The sequence below is a fragment of the Rhynchophorus ferrugineus genome, unplaced genomic scaffold, assembly GCF_030347505.1.
Source record: "Rhynchophorus ferrugineus isolate W39M unplaced genomic scaffold, kcgeb_rfMv2 rfM6, whole genome shotgun sequence".
NCBI classification, from domain to species: domain Eukaryota; kingdom Metazoa; phylum Arthropoda; class Insecta; order Coleoptera; family Curculionidae; genus Rhynchophorus; species Rhynchophorus ferrugineus.
In genome coordinates this window covers 14,924,590-14,947,027 of record NW_027472585.1, presented here as the reverse complement: position 1 = coordinate 14,947,027, position 22,438 = coordinate 14,924,590, and the positions used below count along the sequence as shown (strand labels likewise).

The 22,438-nt window shown below is 32.2% G+C and overlaps 1 protein-coding gene across 3 annotated transcripts in view; it reads right to left on the bottom strand.

The window, feature by feature from the left end:
* The window catches only part of LOC143198328 (ras-GEF domain-containing family member 1B), a 362,171-nt gene that overhangs the window by 120,577 nt on the left and 219,156 nt on the right, over positions 1-22,438 (bottom strand). The window lies entirely within an intron of this gene.

The following is a 22,438-nucleotide window of genomic DNA, read 5'->3' as shown; positions in this document are numbered from 1 at the left end:
GAACTGCAAGGGATATGAGCACTTAGTAATACAACTCCTGTATAACACCCGAACAGGACACAGACTCAAAAAAATCACAGTATTACACACAGTATTATATCACAGGAAAAAAAAACATCAATATTAATATATAACAATTATTACACCAGAGATTAAGACAGGATTGATGGCTCCTCCAGATATATAACTAGAATGCAGGTATTGTAAAGACAAATTGTAGGAAAGTCGGCAACGACCAATAACAATGTATTAAATAAACTGAAAAAAAAAACCGTTATCATGCCTATTGTAATGGACAATAAAGAGTAGGGTTATACACAATAAACAAATTAATCCACTGGTATCTTTGCACCAACTAAAATTGCATTGAGACACCAATATTTCAATCAAAACTTGCGGTTTTGTCTCCCGCCCAAGATAACACAATAAAACAATTGTATTATGTCGGCGGCGTTATCGCAGCCGTCTCGTTTGTTTGTTTAAAACAAAACACTAACCGGCGCCAATACGAACATTAAAAAACAAACGGCATCTCTCTAGGTAGTCGTAAAATTACAATGAGGAGTGTTGACGAGACCGAGAGATGCAAAGCTAAAAAAATGTCCTTGAGACACATTCGCCTTGTACCATAGTGACCTTTTTTTTAACGCGCCATGACATCATAATATATCATTTTCGTGCCTGTTGCCTCAGCTCTATGAAATCGACGATACCGTCGCATTATCATATGCATTAACATTCGAAGATGGACGCCCGTTTTGATTTTTAAAACAGACATAATTCTTTCATGCTCCGTACATCGTTGGGAGATTTACTTTTACAAGTTGTTGCTTATGTAGAAAAAATGTTTATTTATCAAATGTAGCGCCGAACGCGGTATTTACGATCGCTCATATTTCATAAAATGTGAAAGATTTAAGGCGTTTAGTGATTTATTGTTTATCCTGTATGTGGTAGAACGTTTCTTTTTGGAATAATAAATAACACCGTGGCCTCTAGAAATTTTTTTCGTTATTTTTTTTTAATTAAACTTAAGGTAGTTTTATAACTTTTTTTTTATTCCAGAACGGCCAGCTAGAAGCAAGTAGTCTTTTGATGAGGTCGCTTCGGGTTCGGGATAGAGAAGTGTTTTACGTACAACACAGACCCTCGATTGTCGAAGTTGGTTATCTACGGGGGTTTGCCGATAAGTAGGGATTTGGTCAGATTGTTGTCGCGTTCTAAGGCGTTTAGGGAGAACCTTACATTGAGCACATTCGTGAAACTCTTCACGAATGGGATGTTGTGTAACGCGCAGGCTTTTATGGACTGGAACACTGGAGTAGTTGGAGACCGAGATATGAAACTTTCTGGAGCCAGGGGATGGGGACTTTAATCAATTTGGATGTCATAGGCGTGGAACTCCTTCTTGCGGTGAAACAGAATGGCCTGAGTTTTGCTCGAGTTTATGTGCAGCCGCCAGAATTTGTACCACGCAATCGCCTGGTTCAGCTGGTCTTGAAGTCTGTAGCGAATAGCGTCGGGAAGTGAAGACTGACAGTGAGGCTTCAACATGAATTTCGTTATAAATATACACGAAGTGATTTAATACCCAGTAACACCATTTGTTGTAAATTCTTTAACTATTTAATTCAAAATGTTTTCCATCATTTTCTGCAGCTATTAATCAGATCAGATGGTAGTAAATATATTTTAGTTGCGATACTTTACTGAAATAGCGCACTTTTTCAGAGCGCTTTATACTATTCCTTTGGAACATAATCTTTATGGATTTCAAGGGGATATCACGTAGTGTTAGTTTATCAGAGATCCATGTCCTTAATGGCAGATTTGCATGTAGTATTTGAAAATAGTCTAAGAGTCGAGTTATAGAACAATACCTCGTTATGTAAGAACAAGTTAGATTTACGCATAAGTTGTGGACGCTTTATTAAAATGTTTTTCTTCCAAGTTAAGGGTCGATCAAAATGCAAATATTTAATATACTGTAATTGTGGGAGTTCATGATTATTCGCCTTAATACTGTATATTTTCAACCGCGGACTTTTTTGGACTGGAACACTTGGAGTAGTTCAAGTTGTCTCTCAGAGACGTATGTGTACCACACCTGTGCTCCGAAGAGGTAAAACTGGACGGACTAGCATCTTATACAGAGTTGCTTTCTGGGGGATTGGGAGTTTACTTTGTCTGCAGAAGAGTGGGAATAGTCGACTGTACACGCAATTGCCTTTGTAAATAGCGTGCTGGATTTGGGCTGACCATTGGAACCTGCGGTCGAACTGGAGACCGATATATGATAGATTGTAGAGCCAGGGGAGAGGGACTTTATCAATTTGGAAGCGATAAGCGCGGAACTTCTTCTTGCGGTGGAACGGAATAGCCTGAGTTTTGATCTGGTAAATCACTCATCGGGAGCACCTTGTGGACTCCTGCGGATATCTGTTTTCGAAAGGAGATCTCGTCACCGATTTTGCCTAATGCTAAGTAACTATTAGAATAACTCGGCTACTTAAAAGAATTACTTAAAAGAATATATTTATTAACAAATAAGAGCAAAAAATGTTGCCATATCTTTTTAAATCAACTCAGCTCATGTAAAGAGAAGCAGAAGCAGAAAAAATAAGACCTGGCAGATAGGATCCTGTCATACCAATGTTATGTTATTGGGTTTTCTAAGAATTTGATGATAATCCGAAAAACCACCTCAACATTTGTCATTAATTCATATTCTTATAAATTTTTACATAATAGCTTTTTTTCATTAAAATACTTTTGTCTTATTAGAGGCTTCTGCTGATTTAAATTTCGACGTCTTTATTACGTAAGAAGAAATATATTGTTTATACTTCAGCAAAATGAAGGAAAGTGTAAGATCTAACGATAGTTTTATGATATTCCTAGTAACAAAAGTATGTGATATATCTACTCTTATAAATCCCTCAAAATTAATTCACAGTCCTAATAACGACTGAACTTTTTAATCTTAATTCATTCATATATTAATCTAATATAAATCAATCAACTATAGAAATAGATAAGATAAAAGTGACTAGTTAATGTTTCCTTCCCAATAGTTGAAATACTATTTTTTCGGAAAAAAATTGTTGTTTCTCTACAGAATTTCTCCGAATTATTATTTTTCACTATGTTAAAGGTTCAAGGCAGTTCCTACTGAGTGACTGGATACCAATGGCCTTTATACAATGGTTTTTAATCTGATATAATTCTTTTGTCTGGTTTTATTGGTTAGTTAGTCGCCAGTGGTTTTCTTCTCTTGTGGGTTCCGACCGAAATTTAACATAACAATCCTGTCGAGCTTATGAAAACATTGTTAACACGAAATTGCTTTTAATGTTTTACATGTCGTTGTGTTTATATATTGTTAATGTTATTGGGATATAAAATTGTTTATTGATATTTTTGTTCGGAAAATTATTAGTTGTTAATAAAGTGCTGTTGCGAGTTAAAGTTTTACATACGTATTTTAATATAAAGAAAAGACGAAAGACGACTTTCATTGATGGAGAATTGGGGGATGAACATATCAAGACAGGTTGTCAGATATTTCAATTCATAAATCAATGATGAAAATAAATTTTCTGCTCATTTCTGTGTTATCTGGTGTAGTGATTCCGAAGATAATAATAAAAAAACATTGAATTACAAGATAATTTTAGAAAAAATTAGCTATACAACTCATTATTGAATGTTGCGTATTTTACATTTTGAACATTTTATATAAAGCTTTAGTAGGTCCCAAAATGAATCTTCTACGATCACTGTAGAAAAAATTGGGTTTAAGGAAATTATATGTATAAGCATTGTCTAAAGATGGTTGTTATTTTAAATATTTTTGTAGGTTAAATTTCTCATTGAAAGAAGATTGAAAAAGATATTTCAGGTAGGTCCTGATATTCGATTAATGCATTGATATTTGATTACAAATTCTAATGGACGATGAGTACATAGGAAATAGTGACTTACGGACTGAAAACCTTTATAAACTTATAAGCTATTGGCCATCTACTGAACCCTAAAGTTCACTTTTTACATAACCGCCTTGACTTTTTGTTATTGACTTAAGAGAGGAAAACTTTAGTGAAGAGCAAGTGTAACAATTCCAAAATAACATAAGAGATAAAAAGAGAGATAGATGATATAATACTAATATGGTGAGTACTTATAGTTGATCACTTCACATTATATTTTCAGGGAAAGAAAATATCAAAAATAAGTACATAATATTCGTATTTTAATAATTTAATATAATAGTTAAATGACGAAGATAAATTAAAATAAATGTTATATCCAGAGAGAACTGTGGATGATAAAAAATAATTAGAATGGCTTCAAAGAATGCATAAGATATAGAACTTTTATCAACAATATGCAAACGCTTTGAAAATGTTAAACAAAGAAGGAAATTAGCTTATTTAGGCGTTTAAAACTAGGTGTAAGGTACCAAAAAACTTGAAACTAGGTATAATGATTCAATAGCTAATTTCAAGCATAGAAAGTCATATACCTAAGCTTGGCGAACTGTTCGATATAGTATGCATTGCTAAAAAGAAATTAAATTACAATTAAAATTAAAATAAACAAATATTAACTCCAAAGATAACTGAATATGAGCAAAGAAAATCTTAATTTTACATAGAAGAACTTTACTTGTTGTTTTACAAGCATTGTATTTGTCATGTCTGCCTTGGGATAAAAAAATCAAACATTTATAATTCAGGGCATTTTATGCTTTAATAGAATTCAAATCGACGCCATATATTAACAAATGAAATATTATGCGTTAAAAGCGCCGAATACAACTTGTTAACGATCCCCAAACATTGTAGTTAAAGTTCTACGCTGCAACGCGAACCATATGAATGCGTTTCATTAGCATTCTGCTGAACATTAAACCTCGACAGGGACGTAAATTCGGCGCACATTATACGAATAAAATCGGAAATGTTGCCGGAAATTTCCTACCTTATTAACTCGACCGCCATGAATTCCATCTAATGAGAAACGACGACGAGCTCTGCCGGCTGCAAAATTACACCCCTTATTCCGAAATTAACAACATTTACAATAGTTGCAAACGTTGCAGCAGTTATATAATTGTAATTAACAATTTTGTAAATCGTGCAAGGTGTGATGATGCCAAAAAAAGCTCAAATCCTACGAGATGATTAAGTAAAACCTTTAATATCATTAAGGCCTAATTCCTAGTTCTTCAGCACTTATCACCACACACACCAGACTATTTGAATGAGTTTATAATGCTCTTTCTCGGAAATGGGAAGAAGACATTGGTAATGACGAGAGTGATCTTTTGTAATACAAATTTTCAAGATATAATAACCTTCAACTGAGTATACAAAAAACGCTGCATTATTGGTAATGACGAGAGTGATCTTTTGTAATCCAAATTTTCAATTGAGTATACAAAAAACGCTGCCTTTAGATTGAGAATTTTCATTGGGCTGTCACCTTTCTAAAGAGCATATAGTATGGCTTCACCGAATAATAATTATTAGGAAGAACAATTAGGAAACATATATCAGGAAAAAATTAAATAAGCGTTTCTCCAATTTTATTATGTATTCTTTATTGTTTCACTTACGATATGATACGTTTAAAAACAGAAGTCTGTATATTAATAATTCCAGCACTGTTCTGAATATCTCACAAGCACAAAGACAAAAATTGTTAAAGCGCGACCATTGTCAAATGTTGGAGTCGAATCTTTTCGAAAGAATATTAGTTTCGTATAAAAAGGAAATTTAAACATTTAAACCTATTTCGGTTGGAATTCCGCAAGGGTAGTGTTATGGTACCACTCGCATATGTGCTCTGCTCTACTGATATCCCAACTACAAAAGGCAGAGTACCTGGAACATTTGCCAACGACACAGTCATTATACAAGTGGCAGTAAAATAGATCTACAAATGAACCAGAGAAAATACAGCTTAGTACCTCGAAATATCAATTTTGCGCTGTGGCAAAATCACAATATCCTAATATACTTGAGGGATGTCCTCGACTATGAAATACCGCAAAATAGTCTAACTTAATTTTAATTTAGTTAAGTATTTAAATACTTACCGATGTTCCACTCGTCTCGTTTGTATTGATGCAAGTACAACAGAACAATAGTAACAAACATTAGTTAATAACATTGTACTACGCATGTCTAACGTAAAATGTATAATAAGCTTTTTAACTATATAAAAAAGTGACGCTTCATATCCAAAATTTTTTATGGACTGTTAGCTTTCTAACGCGCTATAGCACGATTTTAATAACGTTTTACCGACGTTTAGTAACAACATCAGAGGCCTGTACCATTGAATTTGAGTTTGAGTGTTTTTATATTACATATTAATAATATTCTATATATAAGAACAAAGAAAACTAGCAGATTTTACATTAAAAAATTTGATAAATTACATGAAGGAAAAAAGTGATGTTGCAAACAAACAAATGTCAACAAAATATATGGTGGTAATTATCAATCAGTGATATTTGGTATTCATATTAAACTATTGTTGAAATACTACCCATGTGAATATACAGTGAACAAATAACATTTTGAGTGATTTTTGTAACTAATTTTGAAGCTTTATGCGTTCGCTGTGACTTTCTCTCATTTCGGATTTCATGTTTTAAAAAATCGTCGTCTTTTTTAATACTGCTGACCAGGTCATGACTGGACAGTAGTCGAAAGGAGTAACATCTAATAAAGTTAATCATTTAAAAAATCTGTATAGATTTTTGCAAGATACGATATAACGTATGTTGAAAAATAACTTGATTTATCAATATTTGGTTTCAATGTCCATTTGTACCTATAACATATATACATTTTCGCCGTTCGGCCATGATACTAAATTTACCGTCTTTAGGCTATTGAAATAAAACCTGACCAGATATTTCACTTAAGTTATGTTTAATAGTGCAGATTTCTTCAAATTATGGAAACTAACCCTTCCTCACCACAACGCTTACTCGGTTTAAACTCGTATTGGACTCGGTACAATATATATTAATCAAAACAATTTCTATAGTTTCCTACAATTTTTTCCCAACATGGCGATACCGTATTAAAAGATCGATGTTGGTTTAACAGAATCGATTTTCCTACTTCTTCAGCACTTCAGAACAAGCCGTAATGATAAAGTGTTATATGATGATTAGGCTGCAGTAGAACTCTGTGAATCAGTGAACCAGTGAGTCACAACTATTGCAATATGTGATCAACTGTTGTCATGATCTGAGTCTGTTACTCGCTATTGCTAGTATTATTTGTAATAATACATCACTGAATATGTTCAATTAATCTCGATAGACACCTTCAGTAAGGGTCATTCGATTTTAGTAGCTCCTACAACCTGTTAATCCGATCACAACATATCAGAACTTTATAGCCATTATGATAATCCGTTTCGGTGTTAAAGTGAATGACTCTCTTGGATTAATCCACGTTTTTAGCATCTAATATTGATGCAGTAGACCCACTTTTCATCGCTAATTATAATACGCTACGGAAAATTGTTCTTTTTTTTTACTGGAAAGTAATGAAACTGGGATATTAAAAAGTTTCAAAATGCAATTTTCAGCCAATTCGTGTAGAGGTTTTCTCCCTCCTTTTGGATCTTTTTGATAACATGTAAATAAAAAACTGTTATTTCATATAGGAAAATACAAATCCATTAAGTTTAACAGTTACGTTAGTTCGTTTACATTGACACTTGGCATATCAAAATACACACAATAAGTTATGATGTTTTAACGATTTAAAAAAAATACATTATTTAATTTAACGTAGGATACTGATTTATTTGGGTGGCGTTATAATATTTACGGAAAAACTGGAGGATTACCGGACGTATTCCTAGAATTTCGAAAATCCATTATCAACACATCTATTTCGAAAATCTATTACCTCGGTTTTTGGGGGACGGTTTGACGGCAGTTGATTAACATTTCATCAGCATTATAATAGATATTTTTGGTCCAGAAATAGTCGACGCTGAAAGCGTTGAAATATTGGCGTTTGTTGGGTATCGACGTGTGTGCGTCTAGAAAATTTTAATCACAATTTATAATTCCGTCTAGACGGTATGTTTTCTATTATTCAGCGTACTTCGGTTAGCGACTAACTAACTGCTTAATAAACATTGACAGACTAATGATGAACAGATTTAGTAGTGGCCAATATTACGATTTAAAATATTTATTACCTATTAATTTACTATAATTTATTGATTAAAAAAGAGTTCCTTAAAACCATAAAAAAAGATCTTCACTATGAATCTTCTTAATAATGATTGAAGCATTGAATGATTAGATGAAATGGGATATATTGTTTGGATAAAACACTTTCGCATCCTATGTCCCATAATCGACTTCCGGACCTTAGAATAATAATATATATAATTCATTGTAGGATATATTAAATTTGCAAAAAATATTTATTAAATTCACTGATGAATAGGCTATATTCATAGGATAATTGAACAATTTTAGCGCTTCATTATATTCCGCATGATTCCATTTTGATAAATTTCATACTAGATAAAAAATAATCTTCCATCGGTCAGTATGATAAAACCCTGCCATCAGATAATGTTAAACTTGGAAGTATTGGAAGACTGGATATCTGTCAATAATGTAATTTTGAACTTTTGAATCAGCATATATATTTTTTAAAGCGTTTTATTCAGCGAAACCTTGCTTTCAATTAAAGGAATGTATATTTGATGACATCAATAGTTTGTAAAAGTATATGCACGTATATGGTTAAGCTGATTATGCGCGGGAAGTCGTCATGAGTGGTTTCAAAACTTCAACAAAACAAATCGGAATCCAGGGATATGACATATATGAAATGTGAGATCTGGATATGCATACGAATATATGAATAATATTATTTCGATTTTGAGGTATGGTTTCGGATTATCCGATAGTTTTGGAGAAAATATAACACAAATAGGTAACGGTTTGATTTTCTTTATCGCTTGATCAAACATAAATCATAGGAATATATATTATAGCTACTAATTTAGTTTGTTACTACTAATTATGTTTGAAAATACATTTTTAAAAACATAAAATAAACAAAAACAACTTCCATTTTCGTTACTTTCGTTTCTATTATATTGTTCAATATTTTTATAGAATATACGCCGCGACAAAACTTTAGCACACAACATAATTTTTTTTATTTAAAAAAAATTGATCAGTATTTCTAATGTTTTTTCCATAACGGGTATATTTTCACAACTTCAATCACTAATTTCGGCCGCATTTCATAAAGGTTTTTAACATAATTGATTTAACTTTTTCCACTCATCTTGGATCGTATTTTTTACTTCTTCAACATTGTTAAATTGTTTACCTTTTGAGTACCCAGTACAAGCTAGTTTACCCTAACAATTTTCAATAATGTTCAAATAAAGAGAGCGCGCTGGTCACTCCAAAATTAAAATATTGTGTTATAACTATTTAAAGAGTTTTGTAGCATTGGCTGGCCAAAAAAAATATAATTCTGATCAGCAATTTGGGCTGCATATTTAAATTACTGTTCTTCCGTCAACTTAATATAACTTATACCATTAAGTTTCCCATAAATGAATTGTATTTTTGTATTTGCTTCAAATAATCCAATACTTGTATCTCTTGAATTAAGTATTACTACCAGGATTTGTAATGTTTACATGAATCGTAGAATCTAAAAGCTAAAAGAAAAGGATTTTTACCAAGTGTTTTTTACCAAAAATCAGGTTACATTTGTAACCAACTTCATGTTGAAGCCTTACATATCAGCTTACTAAAAGTTCCACTTTTTAGTATGTAATTTTTTGTGACTTGTAGAATCTAAAAGCTAATAAAGTATTTGTACTAAGTGTTTAAATAAAAAATTTGTAGCGTATTATAGTTTTGTCGCGGTTGTTTGTGTGATTATCAGAATCGACTACAGTTTAAGATAATTTTTTTATTTCGCATACTACCCACCAGAGGTCATTCTCCTTCTACTATAGCAAACTAATTCACGCTAGCTTAAAGGGGCGTCCAATAACGATAAACACTACCCATTTTTTTTGAAATTGTGGTACATTTTTCCCTCTTTGAAGGTAAGAAAGCAAGATATGACGATGTTTTTATACTACCTTTTGTAATACTTATTTAATGAAGCCATAACATAGTGTGTTTTAAAGGTAACAATCCATAAAAGTATAAAAATGTATTAAATGGATAATGTAATTGGATAAACTCAGGTATTATGAAAAATTAAATTTAAATTTCTCTATCCTTAATTTATAACAATCTATCAAAAACACTGGAAGTTTGTGGAATTTGTGGAAGTATTAACCTTGCACAATCACTGATTTTGAGAATTGCTAATAAATTCATATTCCACTAAAACATATGAATGAGGTTTGTGAAATATACTGTAGCGACCTTGAGGCATGTCGAATTTTACATCGTGGAATAACGGTCTACAAAATATCCAGAAATATAATCCCAGATGTTGAACACGGGCGGGGTGCCAGCAGCGCCAACTAGAACCCGATAACGAATAACTGGCGGCAACCCCGAGACGTTTATCTGGGATGTTATTGAAGGGTATTGCGGTTCATTCAGTGCTCAACCCTCATTTGGTTTAGACGTGCCACCATCGACTGCCCAAGCCTCGTCTCCAGGTAACACCGCTGCCATCCGTTTTATTAGTTGTATTTTTCACATTTTTATATTGCCAATAAAAAACGGTCATATAATGTAAACACCACTGTTTCATTTCGTTTTACCTCCATTCACCGAGCCACATCATTTACCCTAAAATACATGTTGATGATGTTATCTCTTAGGATCCTAGCCTTTAGTGGTTATCCACACTCAGCTGTCAGCCAGTCCCATTTTTATAGGGAACATTTGTGGTTTCACACAATTTATTTCTGTCTTTGATCTTACGCTCCATCACGCCGTAATGCCGAAAAATCATTTAACATGCTCCAAATACCGCAAATAAACGATATGCCCAATAAATATCGTACGGGCTTTTAATTGCTGGGTGACCCAGCTCTTTCGGCGACTGATTGACGCGCTGTCTCAACCGACCACAGAGAGCGAGAGAGAAGCTGCAGAAAAAAAGCAGAACGGATGTGGCCATTTCATAAAATTTAAAACGACTCGTGGTTTTTATTTTGTGTGTGTGTACTCCACAACAGACGGTTGTGTAAGGTACGACACACGATCTAGTACCCGAGCAAACCAGTTTAAGAGTCACAACTGCGTCTAGCATGCCTGACGGGTTTGCCGTATATTTAGTGAGTTTGGTAGAACTCTGAAACAATATGTTTCGGTTCTTTGTTCTCATGTAATAACAAAAAACAACTAAGAACACCTTTTTACTTTTGATGGTCTATTGGTATTTTGGTTTGTACTTTCTCTCTAAATAATAATGTCACGTAAAACCTTCAAATCATTAAATAAAAACAATTAAGAACCAAAACAACTGAAACAAGATATTTTATATAGCTTTTGATATTTATTTATAAATGTTTCAAATTGGATAAAAATGTCTAATATTTCTATCTAAATGTTTATACAAATATGTTTTAAAAATATTTTATACAAATGTTTATACACATATCTATAATATGAAATGTTAATTATATAAATAATAGTACTGGAAATATTAAATAAAATCTAATCACTAAAATTAAAGCGTTCTAAATTAACAAAGATTATAAACACCGATGTTGGGGTTCAACCCCCATATGATTGTCAAAAACAAAGCCTCCTCATGAGAATAGCAGTGCACATGTGATAATTGATTACAGTCTAAATTGGCCAATGTTGATATGGACGATGTGAGGTTTCAACAGGATGGTACAACATTTCCTGGTGATGTACACAATAAATTCACAACCAGTCATGTAAAGAATGAAGACACTAAATGATTGATTAACGGATTTCAGCTACTTTTAATAAAATTACAATAATTGTAATTAAATTACAGTAAAAATAAATATGTTTTCCATTCAAATTTTGAGCAGATGTTGCGACATACTGTAGAATAAATATTCTATTTCGACACTGACTATTAATAATAAAGTTTCAATGATAAGATCAGTTTAAGTCAGCAATGAATAAAGCCGTCTTAAGTTAGAACATATCATATGTTAACTGTACAATATGGATCTTACTATTTTATGAAATTACAATTATTTGACACAGTAAGAACAGAAATATTACGGATTATATTGGAACCAAGAGGAGTGAGTGATAAAATGTTAAGAAGTAACCTAGAAATATACAAGATTAACACTAATGCCGCAATTATATACAGTGCGAAAACAAACATTTTCAGATCTCAAACAAGACTAAGACAAAACTATACTACTAAGTACAAAAATATGAAAAAGATTCGGAAGGATTTGAAAAATATCAGAAGGAGTTTTTGCTGATGATAATGTAGTTCAACTAAAGAAAGCCCTAACCAGATGTAAAACCATAGTAAGAAAATGGAATTATATTGAACAAAAGCAAAACGAAAGATGAGAGAGTCAGAAGAAATACATTTTCAAATTGACAATCATTTACTGGATTATGGACAGAACAGAAATTAAACGTAATAGAAGCGACATGTAACTAAAAGAGAATTATAAAAACTATAAATTTATACTTTGCAAATTCATTAATATAAAGATATACGAAATCATATTAAAAAGAAAATACTTGAACATATAACTTAACTACTTTAGAATAAAACATAGAAAAGGGACAGTTGGACAGAGGCTCAGTTGGACACTTATAACGCATGGAAGAAAAAAGAAACCTTAAGAGAGTTTCAGAAGCAAAGATGGAAAGGAGAAGGATCAAAAGATGTATCAGACAAGAGGCAAAACATCGATCGAAGCAGAAACAAAAGGAATAGGCTTAATGTTGAGAACTAAGCATTGCATCTATAAAGCTCGTTTAGTAAAATGAAGAACAAATATTTTATTAGGCCTACAAATTAATTTTAAAGGGCTTATACCACCTGTTATACCCTGTTTAACCCTCCTGTTACTGTGTGGTAATCGGCATCAGTTACATTTGTAATCAACTTTATGTTAAAGCTTCACTGACAGGCTTTACTTTTCATTATGTGTAAATTCACTGAAGTGTGAACAAAAATGTATTCGGTGCGTTGAAAATGTCTGAATTTGTACTGAGTAAATTGGATTTGCGGGAAGTTTTACTTTTTGAGTTCAATTTAAAGAAAAAGGCGGCTGAAGTCATTGCTCTGTGAAGTTATACTGGTTTTGACACCCAAGACGGGTGAACAACCAAAATTACTCATATGAAGCGATCAATTGGGTTCACTAACGATTACACTTGATGAGCGATTGTTGATGCGAGACGAGCACTGCATGAAAGACGGCCAGAATACGAGCAAAGACACAACAATAGTATTTTTCAGCATGACATGGCGTGGCATGACAATACTAGAAAACATTAAAATGGGAAATGCCGTCCTGTCGAATTCAGGCCTTTGCTACTTCTGATTACTTGTGATTACAGTGGCTAAGGCGTCTGGACAGTCCTACCGTTGCGATAGTCGAAGATTCAAATCCTGGTGGAGCATGGATGTATTTTATTTTTGTGATTGTTATTATAAATGTCTTTAGGCAACAGTTGAAAACCCTATAAGGAATAACCATCCCAATCAAGCCAGTAACCAGGATGGGTTAGACCAGATGTCTTCTGGGATGGTCTCTAAGTTGGCCACTGGCCAGTCGGTAAGATTAATTCCGAAGACCGTGATTCGGAGCACACGTTAAACTGTAGGTCCAGTCCAGATAAACCCTCGCTGGTAAAAAGGAAACTTAGAATAGAGATTTAAACAAACTAATTTATAGGCCTAATATGAAGAAGAAAAAAATTATATTACACCAAAATCGTCGTCGTTTTTTAACGGAAAATCTAAAATTAAGCAAAAATTACACATTTTACATTTTATTGATATTATACTAACAAAAAAAAACCATGAAATCATCATTTTTGATATCGTTAAAAAGTATAAACAATTTCTGGTTAAAAATATCCGTACTTTCCAATATTTCCTGGTTTTAAAATTTTAATTGCGTAAATACTGGGTTGAAAAAGATTCGCCGGATAAAATATACGCAATATATTCAAGGATCACAATGCGGCACAAGACTACCTCGTGTTTTGTTTGTTTATCGATTGGCGAAATGTTTATTCCCGATGTCGTTTAAAAAAAAAAGAGATAAACGCCCGAAAAAAATCCTTTTAAAATTCCACGTTTCGTCTTTCCAGGCCTCGATCGACGCGTAACGTACATTTCCATATGTTGTTCTCGCTCCAACGCAGATTAATTAGACCGCCTACAAAATGTTTGGTCATAAAGGCTTTCTTCGAGCCGCGCCGATATTTCCTTCGTCAAATTCCCACTTGTATATATTTTTATCGTTCGTTCGGTTAGATAATACTCCATAGTTGACGTTCATTTTAACAGCCGTATGAAAAGTGTACTGGAACAGTCGCTGTTGTCGTTGTTCATTTATTACTTTCAGTATTATTTAGCTTTCAGTCAATTAGTCAGTGTTGATAAATAACAATAGTTCTTCAAGTTATTGACCTCTGGTTTTTTTAATTAAAACTGTAAAAATGTATATATTCAATCAAATATGGTCCATTATGTCTCATGATGCTATTACTGAACAGCTGCTGTCGTTTTTGCTTAACTTGGGATGTGCAAGAGTTATTAAAGAAGCTGTCTCCAAGGGTCAGATAGAAGAATCGAATAAATAAGCAAAGAACAACGCAATTTTATTTAAAAATTTAAGTTTTTTTGTTATTTAATTATTACATTGTTACTAGTCGTTTCGAACTAACCTAAAATGTGTTCTGATGACTTAAATCTAGGTATATAACTAGGAGGACCCATAGATATAAGATATATATATATATATATATATATATATCTTAGGTGAGAAACATAGATAAAAGACAAGAACTATACCAATACATAAATGAAGTAATAAAAATATGCAGGAGTTAAAATTAAACTAACTACATATTTTGCATAGAAGGAATAAATAGGACAAACAGAGAAATTATGTATTATTAACAGTACATTCGCAAACATTTTAAAGTACTGATAAATATAAAGGTATTTAAAGATTAATGTAACAATATATGTGACATTTTATTCTGTGAATCTTGTATTAATTATTTTTATTATTTACTTTGTGGGCCTTTAAGGTTTGAAAAATGTAATGATTCTTAAATACTTACTTTTGATGCTTTGTTATGATGTTCACTGGTGTAGTAATTTACAGTTATTAATATTTTTGTTGATTATAGAAACTTGATGAATATTTTAAAAAAATGCAAGTTTGTGAGTATTAGCTCTTGAAATATTTTGCATGTATTTAATATGTTTTATTGTACAATTTATTATTCATTATATAAAATCTTTAGTTTTTAAAATACTGTGAAAAGTGTTTCAAATTAATTACAAAGTAGCAGAATCGAAAAATTAGAAAGTAGCAGATTCTTCATCTCATGTTATATATATTGAAAGAAATATATAATTAAACAAACATTTACAATTTTTGAGATATTCGAGGGCTTATTTTGCTTTTGACGCCCCTTTAGACTGTTTTCGCTCTCTACGCCCGCTTACAGCGAGCTTAACGGTAAGTGACTACAGCTTCTCATTAAACCAATTTCAACACGAAGCTTCAGAAAAGAGACTTGTTTACATATGACATTACCAAAAAATATATCGGGAGTAGTTATTATAACGTATGTAAATATTTTAACCAACTGTACCATCATATGGCTACATCAAAAGATTCTATTTGCATTGCCTAGCGTCAGCTACTTCTAATTAAGACCTATCTAGGATTTGCATTTCGCCCTTTGAGCTGCACTTCAGCACGGTGAAGCAGAAATATCGAATTACGATATAATTTTCAAAGCTTTGCCGACTTCTACTACCATTCGTTATGCAAATAGTCAGCGTTTCGTTACGGATCCGGTAAAACGATTCCAATTAACCACAATATTTCTCGAACGGAGCCTTTAATAGAAGCGAAGAAAACAACTACTAACTCCAGATAAATATCTGTTATTCGAGTAAAACTTCAATCAATTCCGACGACTCAGAAGTTTCGCTTGTTTCAGTGTTGTTTTTGGTTTGCAGATCTTTCTGATTTACATAATATTTTGTGTTCTCGGTAATTTTAAAACATAAATCCAGTAATCATGATTATTGAGCTGGTTAAAAAAGACTAAAGATAACAAAAAATGTCTAATTATTTTAATTATATATATGAAAGAAATATTTTTATATTTTAGGTTTCAGATTCAATTAAACATTTCACAGGTTAGTACAATTAATACACCTGGATTGGACCGTACCACTAGTAAGTGACCAACTTAGGGATTGTACCGGAAGACATTTCAAACATAAATTATTCGGGCCCAGCGACAGTGTCTTGATCACTTTTACTGTAAAAGCATTTTTGAAATTAAACTATTATATGTCGCCCTTAGAGCTAATTAAGAATCATTAAGAAATTATATAGAGAATCTGCGTTGAAATATAATAAAATCGCTTAACCCTTGGGTTTGACTGTTTCATATAGTTTCTTGTCATAAAAAATCATAAAACTACATATTTTACATATAAATCTATGTAAGCATAAATTGGGTACATTTTTGTCAAGGTCGCGGCTAGGACTACAGAGCCAGAATGTTAGGAATTAGTCGAATGAAACAAGTAGGACCAAAAATAGTAAGTAAAAGTACGACTGAAACAGTCAGTGGTAAAAAGTAGTCAATTTCAGTCGACAGTTTCCAACACTAGTTAAAATGAAATTACCTTATTCCTTAAGTACAACTTCTTGGTTATAATATCAAGTTATAATTCAAAATATGTCTAGTACAACACTTTATAGCGGTGACATATACGTGCTAAGAAGATATAAAATAACACCAAACTTGGTGGATGAAATAAACAAGTCCCTGAGATAAACAACAGCAAATGTTATGGGACCGTAGCTTGTAAAATGTACGTAATTGTTTTGGAAAGATGAGCAGCTAATACAGTCATCGACAAAACTTCTGGAGTTTGGATTAAATCTAACTCAAACGAATAAATAATAATATTAATATAAAAGCAGCACAGATATGCTGAAGGAGCCCCAGACTGATCATTTCTCTCTTGATGGAAATCTGATTGATACTTACATTTTATTGAAAACATTACATATCAAATGACTGAAGTTTTGTGACTGTCCCCTAATTTCCATACATCAAATAATTGAAAATATGTCTGATATTTGAAGATATGTATGGTACAGAACATTCAAAGAAGCCAAAGTGCTGGTTCATTTTTATTGATTTATTGATTAAATTTGAACGGTATTTAAGAAACTGACTAAAGCTAAATCGTTAAAAATCTTAGAGAGTCATCTGAAGATATCTACATATTATTAAGACACCACCGTGATCTGACACATAGATGTGTCTCAATTTCTTGATAGCTTGTAGTTTGGCTCGTTTCAGTCTTCTGATTTTTTGCTCGTTAAAGTACCTGTAGTGTAGGATAATTAGCCAGTTTGTTATATTTACATTCCGGTATTCAAGTCCAAATAGGCTTTATTTTTGATTGATTGATAATCTTTGTATATCTTTGTTCTTAAATCAAGTTGTGAGTATCTTTCGACTAACCAATACGGTCACTTAACAGGATGTTGTTTGATTTAAATTAATTTACTTAATGAATCTCACGATTTTAATTTTATTAAATGAATATTGTTGAAGTTGAAGCTCTAATCTTGAAGACAAAGACGAACAGTTCTACGAAACCGATATAAACACATTATAAGAGTACTGTCATTGAAGGAGAGCATCTTGACTGGGATTTGTCTTTTGATATCCAAAGATATCCACCTGGCGTTCTTTGTGCGATTTTCCAAATCATTATTTCGATATTTTTTGTCAATTAACAATTCTGAAACAAACAAATTATTCATTTTTCTATGCATGTAGGATCGAGTTAACATCTGTGACTGATTAACATCGTAATATAATTTTTCGCGCGAATGCAAAATGATATGGAAATATTTTTTCACTGTCAACGTTACACAATCAACGGAACAACCAGCGAGATCGCCAATTTAATCGCCAAAATGGCGTGAACGCTCCATCACAGGTCCGCCGTTGGCGGGCAGAATCGAAAATGTACCGGCTATTCATTAAAATCCAGATACGCACCGCTGGGTTGCTGGAAAATAGCTAGCGGATAGTTTGTTTTATGGTCGCTATAAACAGAGTTTACGATTTTTAAGTTATAAAAATCGCTGTCCCAGCATAGTTTATCTGTGAGGTAGAAGCTAAAAATAATTAAATTTTCGGATCGAAGCTCTATATTAGATTGTCGTTCGTATCAACAAAATCATTTTTTTGCAAAGAAAAATCGAAAAAGCGCATTCACCATATTATTGATATGTCACTATTTTAATTGTTTTTGTTTCAATGATGCAAAACTAAATGCTCCTAATGAACTTAAGGTTCGTTAGAAAAAGTTACAATGAACTGGATGAATGGTGTTTTCATAATACGAAATGAAATGATGTTAACAGCAAAAGTTTACGGTTAGTTTAGGTAGACGGAGGTAGGCTGTTCCAGCTTTTTAAGTGTTTAATCGGCACAGCCAGTCATCGCTGCGTCGGACCACGCTTGAATGAGAATTCTGAAATGCAGAATGCACGGGCAGAAACTGTTCACGTCGAAAACTGAACGGATGTTCGGTGCATTCGCTATTGTGTTTTAACTTATTAAAAACGCAGATAAATGAAGCTGTTTTAATAAAGTTAAACATGCAATTTATTATTTTTTATAATTAAAAATGGGTAGATAACAATGTATAGTACTAGCTTAGTATTAGCTTCTTAAACAATAATCTAGATAAATCAAAATTAATAGCTGTTCGTTAGTCTCGCTAAAAATCGAGAACAGCTAGACAAATTTTGGTTTTCAAATATATGTGAAAGGAAATATAAGTACAGGAAAGGTTTATACGGTAAGAAAATATGGAATAGTTGCCAGGAATATAGTAAAAACTACAATTTGGTTTTCTCATGCAAAGTATGACTGTTACTGTCGGAAACAATTTAACTATCACAAAGAATCGACAATCTGTCTAATATTTAGGAGTGCAAAAATGTTGAATACTAATTAAAACTACTACTAAACGAAACATTAATACATTTAATACTTTATAACTAGCGTTGGGAACTATCGACTGTAGTAATTGACTACTTTTTACTATCGACTGCTTCAGTCGCTATTTTTGGTTCGACCGATTTTGTTACTATATCGACTGTTTCAGTCGTGTACTTTTAGTTACTATTTTTGGTTCTACTAGTTTCATTCGACTGATTTTTAACTGACTTAACGGATTTTTGATAATAATATATTGTATATTAATTTATTGTTATTTTACATATTTAGTTTTTAGGTTTTATTTAAGTTCTATTTTATTGTCTATATTTATTATCTAATATTATTTAAAAATAGCAATTAATATATTAAAATACGATAAAACATTTGTGGGGTATTATTCCATTCCATAGAAAAATTCCATCCCTTTTTACAGATCCACAGAACATTCAAATATAAAAGTAATTCTACTTCGTTTAAAATGAAATTATTAATTGCATGTTAACAGTATTCAGTAAGTATTGTTTTCCTTTTCTTTTTTAAAGTTAGTACGTGAAGAAATATGTACATCTGCGTCTCGCTTATACTACCATTGGAAAAAATAAGCACAGATAAAATTAACAGTTCGAAGCAATTACCTCTGTCCTTTCCTTTTTCACAATTTATATAGGAAAGGGTTCTTACATCTTCAACTAACATCACGAAATGAAAAAAACAGTCGAACCGTTCATTTGAGTAATTACTATTTTCAGTTGCTAGTTTTTTGACTATCGACTGTTTCGACTGTTGTGACAGTTAGATAGTTCCCAACGCTATTGATAACGATTTATATTTCATAGAAATGTAGATTTTTTCGATAGGTACATCGATTCGATAAAGTGAATACAAGTGAGAAATAATGACATCTATGTTAAATATGATATATGATATGATATGTATTAAGGGTAATTACGAATAGTCTTCTATTTGCGCTCGAGTAAACATTTACTAAGGATAGAATACTTTTTAATTTTCTTCACTTTTATTATCAGCAATGATATAAGAGATATGATATGAGAACAGCTGATTTAGGTCGTCGAAGTCAACTAATTGTGTAATGATTTACTGCACTGATGAGCAACAAGAGACAGAAAATGATAATAGTCGTAATGGTATGGCATAATTGCATTCTGGAGTCACTGGAAGCGAATAGGCTTAGAATGCATCAAGTTACTATACATCAAACACAAAAACAACGAGCATGACAATATGAAATTGCACAATTCTTCAGATGCAGTGCTCTAGTGATCTAGGAACGAACAGCATTCCACTACAATTCGGAAATAGATTATAGTGCCAACAAATCCGTTACAATTAGAGAAATTACAATCATTTGTCTGTTTTGTAGGGCAACGGTGAATCTACTGGGTTATGTTGTGATCTTGGGAAAGGTATAGGTAGGTCCCTCCACAAGATCCATTGCGCTCATTATTTTTTTGGAGGGGAAGTGATCCTAGCACTTCTTGGCTAACGTTTAATAATATAACAGTTGTTTCCATGACGTCGTCGACGTCGTATGGCGCATATTATACACAAAAATTTCATTTCCACTTTCAAGGTGTTATACCATAAGCCTTTTTAGAAAATTTGCAATATATTAAATAAGCAAATGAACAGTTTATACGTTTTTTCAATAATATTTGACCCAACCATATCAATGAACTAGAATATCTTTATAAATTATTTCTGAATCTTCCAATAAATATGCTAACTAATGAACATGTTTTCATATTTCTATTCAATATACGTACATATAGGAAAATTGAAGTGAATAATACAAAATTTTAATCATCGAGATCGTAGACCTAGAGTACTCTTAATATTTACACATATGTATAATGATAATATATATAATTTTACAGATGTTAAAAACTATCTTGTTTTGATATTTTTGCTTATAATGCATGGATAAAAAATTTACATCTTATTTATTGACTTTTCTTTGGGGTCTTAGTATTTCTTTTGTTTTCTTTCCTGTGCAGTGTTATTTTATAATTTCTATTTTATCTTGATTGCTTGCTTAATTCCTCTGGTTAATGATCATTACTATAGTGCACAAATCAAATTTCATCAAATTCAATCTCCAATATAAGTGAAAGAAAGAAAAATAATAATGGCACTTCCGCTTTATAACTTTACCGAACAATTCGTCATTAGCGCGGAAATCTTTCGATGAGCTCTTCAAAAATCTTTTGACGATTTTCCATGGCGTCGTGACTTTATAAGCTCTCGATGTTTTCGGTTTTAAAATATGCATCGGCGGCCAGATTATCAGATCGGGAAGGGGGAAGGTGAGCTTTACAGGAAAGTGCACTCAAAAGCATTTCGGCGAGAAGCAGAGAAAAAATATGCAGAAGGGTTAACGATCTCGTTTTTTCACGGAAGATTGACTCCGAAACGGGCACTAATTGACTTATTCGGACGCAAACGCTTAACCGGGGCAAATGGCGAGGCTTTTTAACAGGTAACGTTCACTCTGACTTATTTGCATTCTAAACGGGGGGTAACTGAAATGATTTTCTCCTTTAAATATCGTACATTAACATCATCCTACTATTTTTTTATAAGATTTAATTTAAATCGTGATATTTTAACTGATTAAAGACGACACCACACGACACATTTTGTCGGAAACATTAACATATAAGATTTACTTCTATCATTGACATTAAATGACATTAAATACGTTTTTTATCATAATTTATCTTAATTTCCGTCAAAAGTCAGTTTTCAGTAAGAATAGAAAGGGGAAAAAACGGAATAGATCCTTTGAGTGTTTATTGAGAGATTTTCACACTAATGATGGTTTGTTCGTTAATATTACTGAGCAGAAAATGAACCAACCCTTACCGAATTTATAAATAATTCTTTCACTAATATCTTGGATGAAATCAGATGAAAATCGCGGAATAATAGAGTCAAAATCACCAGAAAAGGGAGTGTGGACGTCATTGTTTGAAATTGTATGAAAATTGTGTCAAAATTAAAAGAAAAGACATTTTCACGTCATAAAAAACAACTATAGACAGGAAAATCAGAAAATACAATTACACTTTATAAATTATCGGAAATGTTAACTTATAGCATATATTTTTAATAATAAATAAATTAACAATTAAACTCAATAAGAAGAACGAAAAACAAAAACTT